Source organism: Lycorma delicatula, chromosome 3 (assembly GCF_047948215.1).
Source record: "Lycorma delicatula isolate Av1 chromosome 3, ASM4794821v1, whole genome shotgun sequence".
NCBI lineage: Eukaryota > Metazoa > Arthropoda > Insecta > Hemiptera > Fulgoridae > Lycorma > Lycorma delicatula.
The window spans coordinates 22,164,579-22,177,360 of record NC_134457.1 but is presented as its reverse complement, the minus strand read 5'-3'; the positions used below and the strand labels follow the sequence as shown (position 1 = coordinate 22,177,360).

General features: G+C 31.1%; 1 protein-coding gene across 3 annotated transcripts in view; it reads right to left on the bottom strand.

Annotated features, from left to right (window-relative positions):
* Rab23 (RAS oncogene family member Rab23) overlaps positions 1-6,691 on the bottom strand; it is a 331,158-nt gene extending 324,467 nt beyond the window's left edge. For 2 of the 3 annotated variants that reach the window (XM_075358833.1, XM_075358831.1), the window contains exon 1: positions 6,320-6,691. The gene's annotated coding sequence lies outside the window, so the exon portion shown is untranslated. The other variant, XM_075358834.1, reaches the window with a different exon arrangement.
* Between the last annotated feature and the right edge of the window lie 6,091 nt (positions 6,692-12,782).

Sequence of the window (12,782 nt, the reverse complement as noted above, 5' to 3'; positions counted from 1 at the left end):
AAACGAGGTAAACCAAGAAGCAAGAGAAACATTCTATTACTCAAAATGTAAATGCTTTGTTTCCTATTTCAATAAATTAAAAGTTCGGTTTTAAGACAAAAAAATAAGCGTTTTTAATTTACTCATGTTCAGCAGGGGATACCAGTACTGTTAAGTATTTTCAGATGAGTTAGAAGATTCAAAAAAGCAAATCATAATAAAGGGCAGTCGTTGTCTTCTCTTTTTTTTAACAATCCAAATACCATTTTTTATATCATATATTTCATTACTGTAGCTTTTAAAAAAAAACTAAAGGAAAAAGACTGCATAATTTTCCAGCTTTGCCCATGACTTATTTCATTTCAAATATGTCATAGAATTTTTAAATATTAACGAAATAATTATGTAATATTTAGAGTACAATTGTGAAAAAATAAAAATTTTCCATAAAAAATTGGGGTCCAATTTAACCCACTTGCTAGACAGCAACCTCATCATCTAACATTTTTTATAACAGCCACAACTTTAAAGTATCACAAATTACAAAAAATTCAAAGAATATTTTTTAATTCTTACGTCGGATGATAGTTTCAATGCCATTTACGTTAGTACTAGATACAATTGAATTTTTAATCATGAAAATTTAAATTTTAAAAATGTACTTTTACTTCCTTGTACGAAGTAAAAGGAAGTATTGTGATTGCAAAAAATCTCGGTTTTCAGATTTCAACGGAAAATCCATTTTGACCATCCCTGAATCCATTTTGACTACTTTCAGCGTGACGTCTGTACGTAGATATGTATGTATCTTGCATAACTCAAAAATGATTAGCCGTTGGACGTTGACATTTTGGATTTAAAACTGATGTAACATCTAGTTGTGCACCTCCGTTTGATTGCAATCGACTTACCAAAAGTGTCCAAAAAAGTCCAAAACCCCCAAAAAAATTGGATTTCGGACTTTTTCTTAACTGCAGTAATAAGCTCTCATTGACAGTTTTTCAACGATATATCATAAGTGTCACTTATTTTCATTGGTTCCAGAAATTTAGCCAAATAAAAGTTTAATTAATGAAATATTTGCATATTACGTAAGGCACATCGATTCCAATCAGACTTCTCATTTTTTTTTTAACTTTTTTTAAATTTAAGTATATTGATTTATTAATAATTTATTAAGCTCTGATTGTAAAACTTTTTTTGATAAACAATTTTTGAAAAAATATCAGTTATGATATTAAGTTATTAATGAAAAATAAAATTATTTTAGTTTCATTTTTAAAAAATGTGTATATGTAATTTAATAGGCGTACATGAATTCATGTGGTGTTCACAACAGATATTTTAAGTACTAATTTCGGACGAAAGTTTATTTATTATAGCAATTATTTCAATAAATCCACCCGATTCTGCGCAATATTAAACAATGCTAAAAAATTAGTTTACAAAAATATATATATATAGGTACTGCGATGCCTACTTGTCCAATGGAATTTATAATAAAGCTAAACTTTGGTCTCCAATGGCCAAATTTAAATTGGTTTTGGTCAAGGGAATCTTGAGATTCAAAGCAAAAACTGTTTAGAAATAATGTCAAATATTCACTAAATCAAATATCCGATTGACTTAAAACTGGAATTTTAAATAAGTTCTTTCACCGTACAAAAGCTCAATATTTATGACCAATATACAAAAGATCCACAATTAAAAATGACGAAAACTACCCCTGCCCCTTTTCAATTTTTTCCAAAATTTAATGCCATCAATGTCCCGTGCATGAAAATTCTTTTTGAGTAATTTTTGCCATTTTTCGAGGAATTTATGTTGTGCCACCCCGAAGATATTAATCAAAGTACAGGCCAACATATATGTACGTACATATTCCGGAAATTTCTACTACTTTTTTTGTGCTTTTTAGACAACATGGATTTTAAAACGTCGACAATTGCAAAAATCCTGATATCTAAAATTGTGGTCGACTGCTATATTTTCCATTTAAAGCTATGCTGCTGCAGAAGTAATATAACAATATCCGACAAAGTAAAAATATTGGAAAACTACCCTTTTTACTTCCTTGTACGAAGTATAGATAGTATTGTGATCGCGAAAAAATTCGGTTTTCTGATTTCAACGGAAATACTCATTTTGACAATCCCTGAATCTATTTTGACTAGTTTCGGCATAACGTCTCTATGTATCTCGCATAACTCAAAAACGATTAGCCGTTGGATGTTCAAATTTTGGATTTAAAACTGATACATCTAGTTGTGCACCTCCCATTTTATTGCAATCGACTGGACCAAAAGTGTTCAAAAAAGCCCAAAACTCCAAAAAATTGGATTTCGGACTTTTTCTTAACTGCAGTAATAACCTCTCATTGACAATTTTTCAACGATATATCCTAAGTGGTACTTATTTTCATTGGTTCCAGAATTTTAACCAAATAAAAGTTTAACTAATGAAATATTTGGATCTTACAAGGGTAAGGTACATCGGTTCAATCCGACTTAATCTCCTTTTTTTAACTTTTTTTTTTTTTTAATTAAAATATATTGATTTATCAATAATTATTAACCTCTGACTGTAAAAAAAAATTACAATAAATAATAATTCAATAAAACAACAAAAAAAATATCATAAATTATTAATGAAATAAACTTTTATGTACTATACATATAAAAAAAAGTGTATTTAATAGGCGTACAAGTAAGTCATATGGTGTCCACATAAGATTTTTTATTACCAAAATTAAATTAAGAAGTAAATTTGAGTAGGTAATACGTGCATTTACATGCCGTCTCGGCATTTCGTGCTGAGGTCCCGGGTTCGAATACCGGTCATGTATAGCATCTTTTCATACGCCACCAATTTCTAACGGGCTAATGACCATAGCTGATGATTGCCGTTTTCATAAAAAAAACTATTTCCTTTATTTAAGTAGGTACATAAACTAAATAAATTATAGGTACTTACGTATTAACGCCATCGCAGCTACAGCTTTATTTAAAAACAAAGTAGTCAATCGGATTTCGGTGGAAAATGGTCCGATATAGAGTTTAACATAGATTCAAACCGGTCTAATAATTTTAATAAATGGTTATTTATATTTATTTATTTTATAAATTTAGCCAAACTTAACCTACGCTCGCTAACCTTGACTAATTAACACCGTAATTTTTTGAGTATTTATTTAATAAATTCAGTAATTACAATTATTTATTGTTTAATCAAATTGCAATAATTACTCAATTTATTAAATAAATACTGAAAAAATTACAGTGTTAATTAGTCAAGGTTACCGAGCGAAGCGAGCGTAGGTTAAGTTTGGTTAAATTATATTTATAAAATAAATAAATATAAATAACCACTTATATTCTGTTTTGAATCTGTTTCGGCCCATTTTCCACCGAAATCCGACTGACTACTTTGTTTTTAAATAAAGCTGTAGCTGCGGTGGCGTTAATACGTAAGTACCTTATATACTTGAAAAAATCTTAATTAGATATTTATCATCTGAACATCCTTGCTCAATTTTTATTATTTTTTGAGCTAAAACCTTTCCAGTTAATCCACTTTTTTTCAAGAATGTACTACTATTTCAGTCATAAATGATTAATGGTAGTTTTAAAAACAAAACGGGCACATTCGTTTAGATAAGTTAGTAATAAAATATATATAGCAACGAAAAGACATTATCTTTGGATGAAGCGATATTTGTAAAAAAAAATTGTGATTAAACATTTTGTACCAATACTTATTTTGTATTAATTTGGTAGATTACATCTTTTGCCCAAAAAAAAAATTATTTAATTAGCCGACGCCTTGTCTTATAAGTATCAATTTAAAAATGCAGACTGGGAGTTTAATACTTGACGTCACAGTATTTTTGGAGTGTCGCTTTATATGGAAGTGAGACTTGGACAATCGGAGTATCTGAGAAGAAAATATTAGAAGCTTTTGAAATATGGTGCTATAGGAGAATGTTAAAATTCAGACAAATGAAGAGGTATTGCGGCAAATAGATGAAGAAAGAAGCAATTGGAAAAATATAGTTAAAAGAAGAGACAGACTTATAGGCCACATACTAAGGCATCCTGGAATAGTCGCTTTAATATTGGAAGGACGGGTAGAAGGAGAAAATTGTGTATGCAGGCCACGTTTGGAATATGTAAAACAAATTGTTAGGGATGTAGGATGTAGAGGGTATACTGAAATGAAACGACTAGGACTAGATAGGGAATCTTGGACAGCTGCATCAAACCAGTCAAATGACTGAAGACCAAAAAAAAAAAACCAATATTTTTCTATTCGTAATTGTTAATAATGTAGAAATTTTAAGACTTTTCTTTCCAAATACGACTTTATCCCTATAATAATAATAATATTTATTTTTAATTAAAAAATATTTTCGTACTTAGAAAAATTACTTTTTAAGTTTTCAGGCTTTTTAAGCAGTTTATCCGAGCGTAAAATTAAGTTCTGAAAAAATAATAATGATTAGTAAAGAAGTGGCTTTTTTTTTTTTTTAGTTTTTTAAGATATAGATTTCAGTTGTGAAATGAAATTGGATAGGTAAACAGAAAGAAAAAAACTTAAAATAAGACTAACCTTGATTTTTTTTTAACGGCAAAAATAAAACGCGTCTAATACAATATAAATCATTCCACTATAATAGTAGATTTATTAATAATAATAACATTGAAAATTCTCACAGCAATAAATCTTGTTACGAAAGAAAAAATGATTAAAGATACCACGTTCTTAATATTTGAACAAATTACAAAATAACTTTTAAATAATTTTTCTTATAACATAAAAATTGTATTATAATTCGCTTATAAAATTAAATTATATTTAATAAATGAAAATTATATATCTACTTAAAATACGAGTATGTTAAAATACATTATGTGAACAAGGCTATTAAAATAATGTTAAAAAATAAAATCAACTTTTTTGCAAAAAATTATTTTTTTTACAATTCGAAATTATAATGTTATAAAGTTTCATTACTGTACGCCCTAAAAAAATGTAATTTGAATCGACTAGTAAATACCAAAATTATAATTTCAGGAACCGATTCATGATTTGCTTTTAAACTGACCTACACAGATTTTTCCCCCTGAAATATTATAAATATTTCTGTAAATAAACTTTTTTTTTATCCTAAGAAATACATATTGTAATAATGTTAAGGATGGAAGACCACGCTTACCAAATTTTACTATTTTTAACGATTTTTTATTTTTTATTTATACCTCATCTTTATTGAAGTACTTGGGATTTTAATTTAAAAAATCTAATAAGCTATTTTTTTCACAAGAAAACATAGATTCTGTTTTGAACCAGTAATAATAATACCGAATTTTATTTTGAACGTTACCGAATTAAACAAATAAATAAAAACAAGATAAGATATTAATAGATAAAAATATTTATTTAAAATCATGCTTGTAAGAATCTATTCTTTTTAAGATAAAGTGAAAACTGGTTTACTTTCAAGATACAAAACTTCTTCCTTAACGGTAAAGATAAATTAAAAATCAACGTTAAATATTTTAAGATAATTTTAAAAATATATTTCTACATTAACATCTATCTAATAAGCTATGATAAAAATTGGGTAGAATCGTTAAAACTTTGAAAAATTATTTTTCGTAAAATAAATTTACGAAATAACATTAATTATAAAATCTATAATTTTAGAGCTTCTTTAATTATAATAGTTGGATTTTACGGTAGGTCATACATAACTGGCCATACATAAATTAAACAAATATTTTTACAGCAAATTGTAAGCAAAATAATCGATAATTATCGATTCAAAACCCTCACAAACTGCAGTAATTGGTCTAAAAGTAAAAAAATAAAACACAAAATAAACTAAGATTAATTTTGTAGGCATTTAGAAATGGGCAGCATACACGTTATAAATTTACGTCACGTGTATAATAAAGTACGTAATAGTTTTAATATATTAAAAAAGAGATCATACTACAGCAGTTTGATGCAACTATCTAATAGTAGTACACCACACACATGTTGCAACAGTAATACAAAAGCATAAAACAAATCCATAAATAAATAAAAACAAAAACCTACGTAAAAATGTGTTTTGTTGCGGAACTGAGTAACAATAAAAACTAAAAGCGTAATAACATACGCGACGTAAAGTAAACGTAGTCGAAATGATATTTTTTTAAATTGAAAAATGAAGTAAAAATCCTACAGTAGTATACAAAATGAATTATTAGGACAGCATAAAAAATGCACCCTAACAGTTTTCAAAACCATGACACCACCACCTGTTGTGAAAACTATTAAAGTTACAACACCATACCTTGATCTAATACTCAAAATAAAAATTCATTCATCAGAGTTTATACCACACTTTGTATACGCACTCAAAAATAATAATCACAGCACTTTTTTCACAAAAAAAAAATATGAACACGCACAAAATCAAAACAAAAACACGCCTAATGAAACTTACAACGATAAACAAATAAAACAAACACGATCAAAAATGCTTGTAAAATTTAATAACATAAAATACCGAACGGTATAGGAAGACTGCGATTAAAATTTAATATATCTTACAATCAACAAAGTCTCGTTAATATGTATTCTCAAACACATTAATAATAGCAAGACGTTATTAAATTCTCTGACGTTAACACACCTCTCTCAAACAAGTTCATTTTTAAACTAAACCTTTACAGGTTATGTTAGGCATGTGCAGTCCATTAAACTTGTGGTTACGGTTACAGTCGGTAGAGTGCAGATACAACTTAACAGAACAGTAGACTTTTCTGATTGGTAGAAATTTACCCCATCTTAATCAACTTTTAAAATTTTCTCCTTAGCAATTTTATTATAATATTTCTTCAGAAACAAGAAATTGTTTTTAGAGTAGTAATAATAATAAAACTTTAAGTAAATGGTGCCAGTATTCAATATCGGTTTGGTATAATAGCAATATTTTATATATTTAACAAAGTTTTCAAAAACAAAAAATGTGAGTTTTCTTAACACAAAATGTTAACTTGTTTTAAAACTTCAAATGAATAAAAAATGAAATAAAATTGGAAATTAGATTCAATGTTATACATCACAACAGCAATCCCAAATCTAGATATAAAAAAGGATAATAATAAAACTGATTATATATCAGAATTAAAAATTATTAATTGTAATTTTTTTAATAAGTTAACCAAGATGTATATCTTGGTGTGTAGATTGTAATTTAATCCAATTTCCATTAATTGGTAATGAAAGGGACAAAATAGAATTGTATTTTAATAGATAAAATGTTTTATTTCATGTATAGAAGGATTAGCGCTGCCGTACTTATTTTATTTTAATATCAGTAGAGGTGTAATTTTTAATTTTTACTCCGTAGTGCACAACTTAAATTAAGCTGTTTTAGATCAGTTGTTCCTTTTAACTGAACAGTGAAATTAATCTGACTAGCTGAGTAGATTACTTTTTTTAGATGATTACTATTATCTAAAATTTATTGTCAATCACTATAAAAAAAGGCTGTGCTTTTAGTTGAGTTATATTCATATTTTATGTCAAAGTATAAAAATGCAACAACAAAATCTTCTCCTTTCTCAAATCTAGTTGAGGCCTTTAAGTAGGTGTCAGCAAAGCTATTATGCTGTATGTGCCTGTCTGGGCTCACCACATGGCTTTTAGGTATTGCGCGGACATTCTGCTGCGGGACCAGCGACTCCTCTCTTGCTGGCTGTTATAGAACAGTCTCGTGGGAGGCAGTCTGTGTTATAGCCGGAGTCAAACCGATAGATATCTTGGCTAATGAGCGTAAGGAACGCTACATTTCCAAGGTAAATAACCTAATGACATCAGAACGAAAGTAGGAGATTGAAGACTGGGTCATTGCGTCTTGGCAGGTCAGGTGGGAGAATCCCCCACAGGTCGCTACACACATGGTATATTTCCTATAGTCTCTGATTTAGGTGCGATTGGATGGGTCTCCCCCAATCAGTATATCACACAGTTTCTCTCCGGGCATGGTGCCTTTCGGACGAGTTTGGCTAGGTTTCGTTTGGTGGATTCGAGTCAATACCCGGATTGCGGGACTAATGATACAGTGGGCCACATTCTCTACGTCTGTCCCCGATACGAGGTTGAACGTACACAAGCTGTTAGGAAACTTGAGAGAATACATTCCTTTCTGGATCTCCGTATTAACTGGATGATCTGCGAGGAGTGGTCTATAGTGGCTGGTTTTCTTTGCGCTCTTGCGGTGCAGAGGGAGTTTAATCGAGGTACTCCACCGTGGTAGGATCCCGGATGGCTAGAGTTCCGGCTTAGGCATTGGATTGGTTGGAGGTAGGCGCACTGGCATCGTGCCACGGTTATATTGGTATTGTTTGTGATTCGATTTGAGGCTCCCGCTGGTGAAGGTGGCCGCGCCGCCGGAGTATGTTAACCCGTGCGACCGGTGGTGTGGCTTTCCTCCACCGGTGGCGGTCCTGATCGTGACTTGATAATGCCACGTGAGACACCATGATACGACCGGGTGAGGATGCGGGGTTTGTCCCCGACTCCTGCGCGGACCGGAATGAGGTCACGTTCACCTTGTTAGGTGACCTAAATCGGTCGACTTATTTGGGTGTAGGTCTAAGATTCTATGTTGCGTAAGACATAATTTTGATTGGTATGAGTGTAGCACTGACTTAACTTTAAACTCATTCGTTTTCTGAGCATTTACAGTTACGAACGGTGCTGTCAAATCTGGACTAGGCGAGGGGTTCGCCCTTCCGCGGTTTCGGTCAATTAATTTGAGGGAATCATGTTAGGTTGGATGTGAAGAAGTCCGTTTGAGGCCTACGTGAAGGCGAAATTTGATTTGTATCTTACTGATGCAAATGTCTGCCGAGGCATTTACATCGGTGGCATCCCAACCAAGGCCTGGCTGCTGACTGTGAGGTGTAATCAGTTAGAGGGTTTAAAGATGACCTCTGGTAAATCCCTTCAGGGCTTGGAACGGAGGGGGTGGTGTGGTGATCGGTCTCCCATTAAAACCCATATGGCTATAAATTGGGGGGGGGGGGGTGCAGCGACCGGTAAAGTCACAAGGCGGGTGTCTTCCCCCTACTGGGTTGTGATGAGGCAACCCATAGGGGGAAGCACATGGTAAATCATGTGTTGCTGTTGTCTGAAGTTATATAAGTATGCAATTTATGGTATAGAATAGAATATACGAGGGCTATTCAGAAAGTAAGGAACGTTTTGGAATTTTAAAAAACCAAGTACAAGAAAAACTTTTTATTATATACATGTGAAAGTGGGACTAAAATACTACTTTTCAACATAATCACCATACAAATTCAGGCACTTATCATAGCGGTGGACAAGCTTTGAAATTCCTTTGTCATAGAATTCTGCCGCCTGTGATCTCAACCACTCAGTGACGCACCCATCTTGCACAAAATTTGTGGTAGCCTAGCTTCTGTGAAACAATTTCAAACAATAAAGTCCGTGAAACTTGTGGGAAACATAGAGAAAGCTCAGTTATTGTGAAACGGCGGTTTTCACGAATATTTTCGTCAACTTTGGAGACCAGATCGTCAGTCACAATGCTCGGACGTCCACTCTTCTTTTTATCGTGAACGTTTGTTCGGCCATTTTTAAAGTGAATGCACCACTTCCTGACAGAACTTTCACTCATTACGTTGTTCCCGTACACTTCACACAGTTCCCGATGAATTTCTATTGGTTTTAAGTTTTGCCAGCAAAAAACGAATCACAGACTGCACCTCACAACTGTCGGGATTTTCGATTGCAGCACACATTTCAAATTTGTATATAAAAAAAACGGGAGATGTTCCCGTTGTTACGGCTGGACGCTGACTGAGGTGCCGAGCACGAGCACACCAATATATACGCGATTGGCGTGCGCCTGGCGGCGTCAGGTGGAAACGTTCCTTACTTTCTGAATAGCCCTCATAAAGAAATATTATCCAAAATAATAAAACACAAATTTAAAATTCATTGTGATGAACCTTGTACTGTAATATGGAATTCCTTAGGGTGTTATGGTAAGGCTGTTATTTTTATCTTGTACATCATAACATTTTTGCTTATTACCAGAAAACCTGCCTTTACATAATGGTTTATTGCTTAATTAGACTACAGCTATTTTTACAAAAATTAATGAGTAATTTTTTGGAAGAGAAAGATCTCTATAACTGGCGATTAATCAGTAGTCCTTGAATGTACCTAAGACTGTACACCTAAGACTTTTTCAGTAATAGTGTTCCTTCTAGAACATATACTAAGGTAAGGAAAGCAAGCTTCTAGAGTCTTAAAGATACCAAGATTTCTGTATTAATTGGAGGATTTTACTAATATGAGATGATATATTCAAATGAATGAGTTCCAAAACAGAGCAAGATATTTCTTATTTATATTCCAAAATTAAATTCAATCCTTAACATTAAAACAGATTTATTTCCTTTCTTTATTCTAGAGAACATTTAATTAAGATATAATTTTACATGGGGAAGATGATGCGGTTTTTTTAACCTCCAGGACCACCATTAGGTATTACTTCAGTGGATGAGATGAATGACAATTTTTGTAGCATGTGAAAATGCCATGCCTGACCCGGAACCTCTGGATGAAAGATTGAGGCCCTTACCTCTCATGCCACGGAGGCCAGCTAGAATGATGTGTTAATGTGTACTTTACAAAATCATTTGAAAAGTAGAATATCACCATTTCTTGAAAAAAATAAACAATCTTTTTTCTGTTATTACTACGAACAGTGCAAATTGTTATTTTGGAGATGAACAACAGAAGTAGATGTGGATTAGAACTTAGTTTTGTCAAAATTTGATAATTAGTTTTTGTAAGAGAGCTAATTTAGTTCTATGAAATATTTTAACATGTTTCCATGTGAAGTAAAGGTTTGTTCTATTCTGTAACAAGGGAATTTTTCAAAAGAAACTTGTTAAATCTCTTATACAATATTGACTTTTATGATACTATTTACTATTTTATTCATTTTAAAATATTAACTACTGCTGCTTATTTTTTTTTGTTGCGTTTAATCCTAATTGTATTTTCTTATTTTAATGCTATTTTAAGTTTCTACACTTACATACAGATGCGTTCTAAATTTACATACCAATGCATTACCTCATCTTTGTAGGATCTTCTAACTATAATTTCATTTAAGAATTAATTTTTAAGTAATTATTTCTGAATTGTTTTCTATATATAAATACATAAAATATATAATACCTTAAAAATATCAGTGTCAATTATAAAATATTTTCAAAATGGCACCATTAGTAAAAATGTAGGCAGTCGCTCTCCTGAAAATATTAACAGTTATTGACGTGTTCTTACAGTATCATTTCCATTTTCTTTCTGAAATTTAATGTTCATCTATTCATAGGTTTATGTTTGGGAAAACTTAAAATTATACTAATTTGAATTTTCATAATATAAACAATAATTAAGTTCCAACATGATCCATGTTAGAACTTGATCAGTTATTAATTCTGTATTTGTATTTTTTACAGATTTTCAATAAAATGAAATGAGCACAACAGAAAATATTAAGTGGGACAGAAGGAAGAAAACAAAGAAAGGCTCAAGATGAAAAATGTGGGAATTCAAGCAAAATTCTGACAGTATTCTTGAAAAGAGAAAAATATTCTCAATCATCAACATCAAAATCAGCAGAGGCTTTAATGAGACAAACATCACATGATTCTACTAAAATACAAGAAGATTTAGAAGAGAGGTACAGCAATGAAATCAATTCAAGACAGCTAGATTTAGATAAAATGGAATACCAATGTTAATCAAATTCTGAAGAAGATTTGGATGATGATTTATCTGATACAGTTTTAAAAGACAAGTCGAAATGTACTAAAATTTTAGTTAGATTGACTATCAAGACTTGGGATATATAAAGTTTGACCAGGCATCCGGAAAAGCAATCTTATATCAGATGCACTTCACATAGAAATAGTGGAGAGAGAGGATCAATTTATTTTCAGAATAGTCCTTGGTCTTTTGCACAAAAAATAATAAATCAATGACTTCAGCATGATTTATAAAACAATTAGGAAAAGGAAAAGGAGGTACATATGGTGAGTCAATCCAGGTTGGTGTATTTCCCTTGAAGGGCACGGCATTTTGTTTTTCACAGTTCTTTTTCCATCAAAAGATGCAGTCAGTAACTGTTCTTCTCTGGAAACTGAAAATGGTGTAGATAGTTGGAAAAAAACAGAAAAGATTATTGCACATGACAATTCCTAACGGTATTGAGATTCTTTCACAACATGGAGGTAATTAGTAAAAACTAATTATGTATTTGTTTCTATATAGATAAAAATTTTAATTACGCACCATTGGACTATAGTTTTTTAAGCGAAAATTTTTAAGTTATTATCTAATAATACTAAAAAATATTATTTCTATTGACATTTTAATATTTATTTGGTTAAACTGGCCGTATTTGTGTACATTTAAAAAAACTGTGTACCATATTCTTGAATATGATAAAGTGTAGAATTAAATAATTATCCTGCTTCTAACTATTCTATTTGGTTTTCAGTTGATTTTTTCAGTTATTTTATTTTACAGAAAACTTTAACCATCGCCTTGAAAAAGACCAGAAAAAAATTTTCTAGAGCAGCATTCCCACTAATTTTAGTTACAAGCCACCACTGGAAAGTAGCATGGAAAATGATGAAATTTTATGGTAACAACATTTTTTTTCTGAAATAAGCCATTACTTCATTAGATTTCCAACT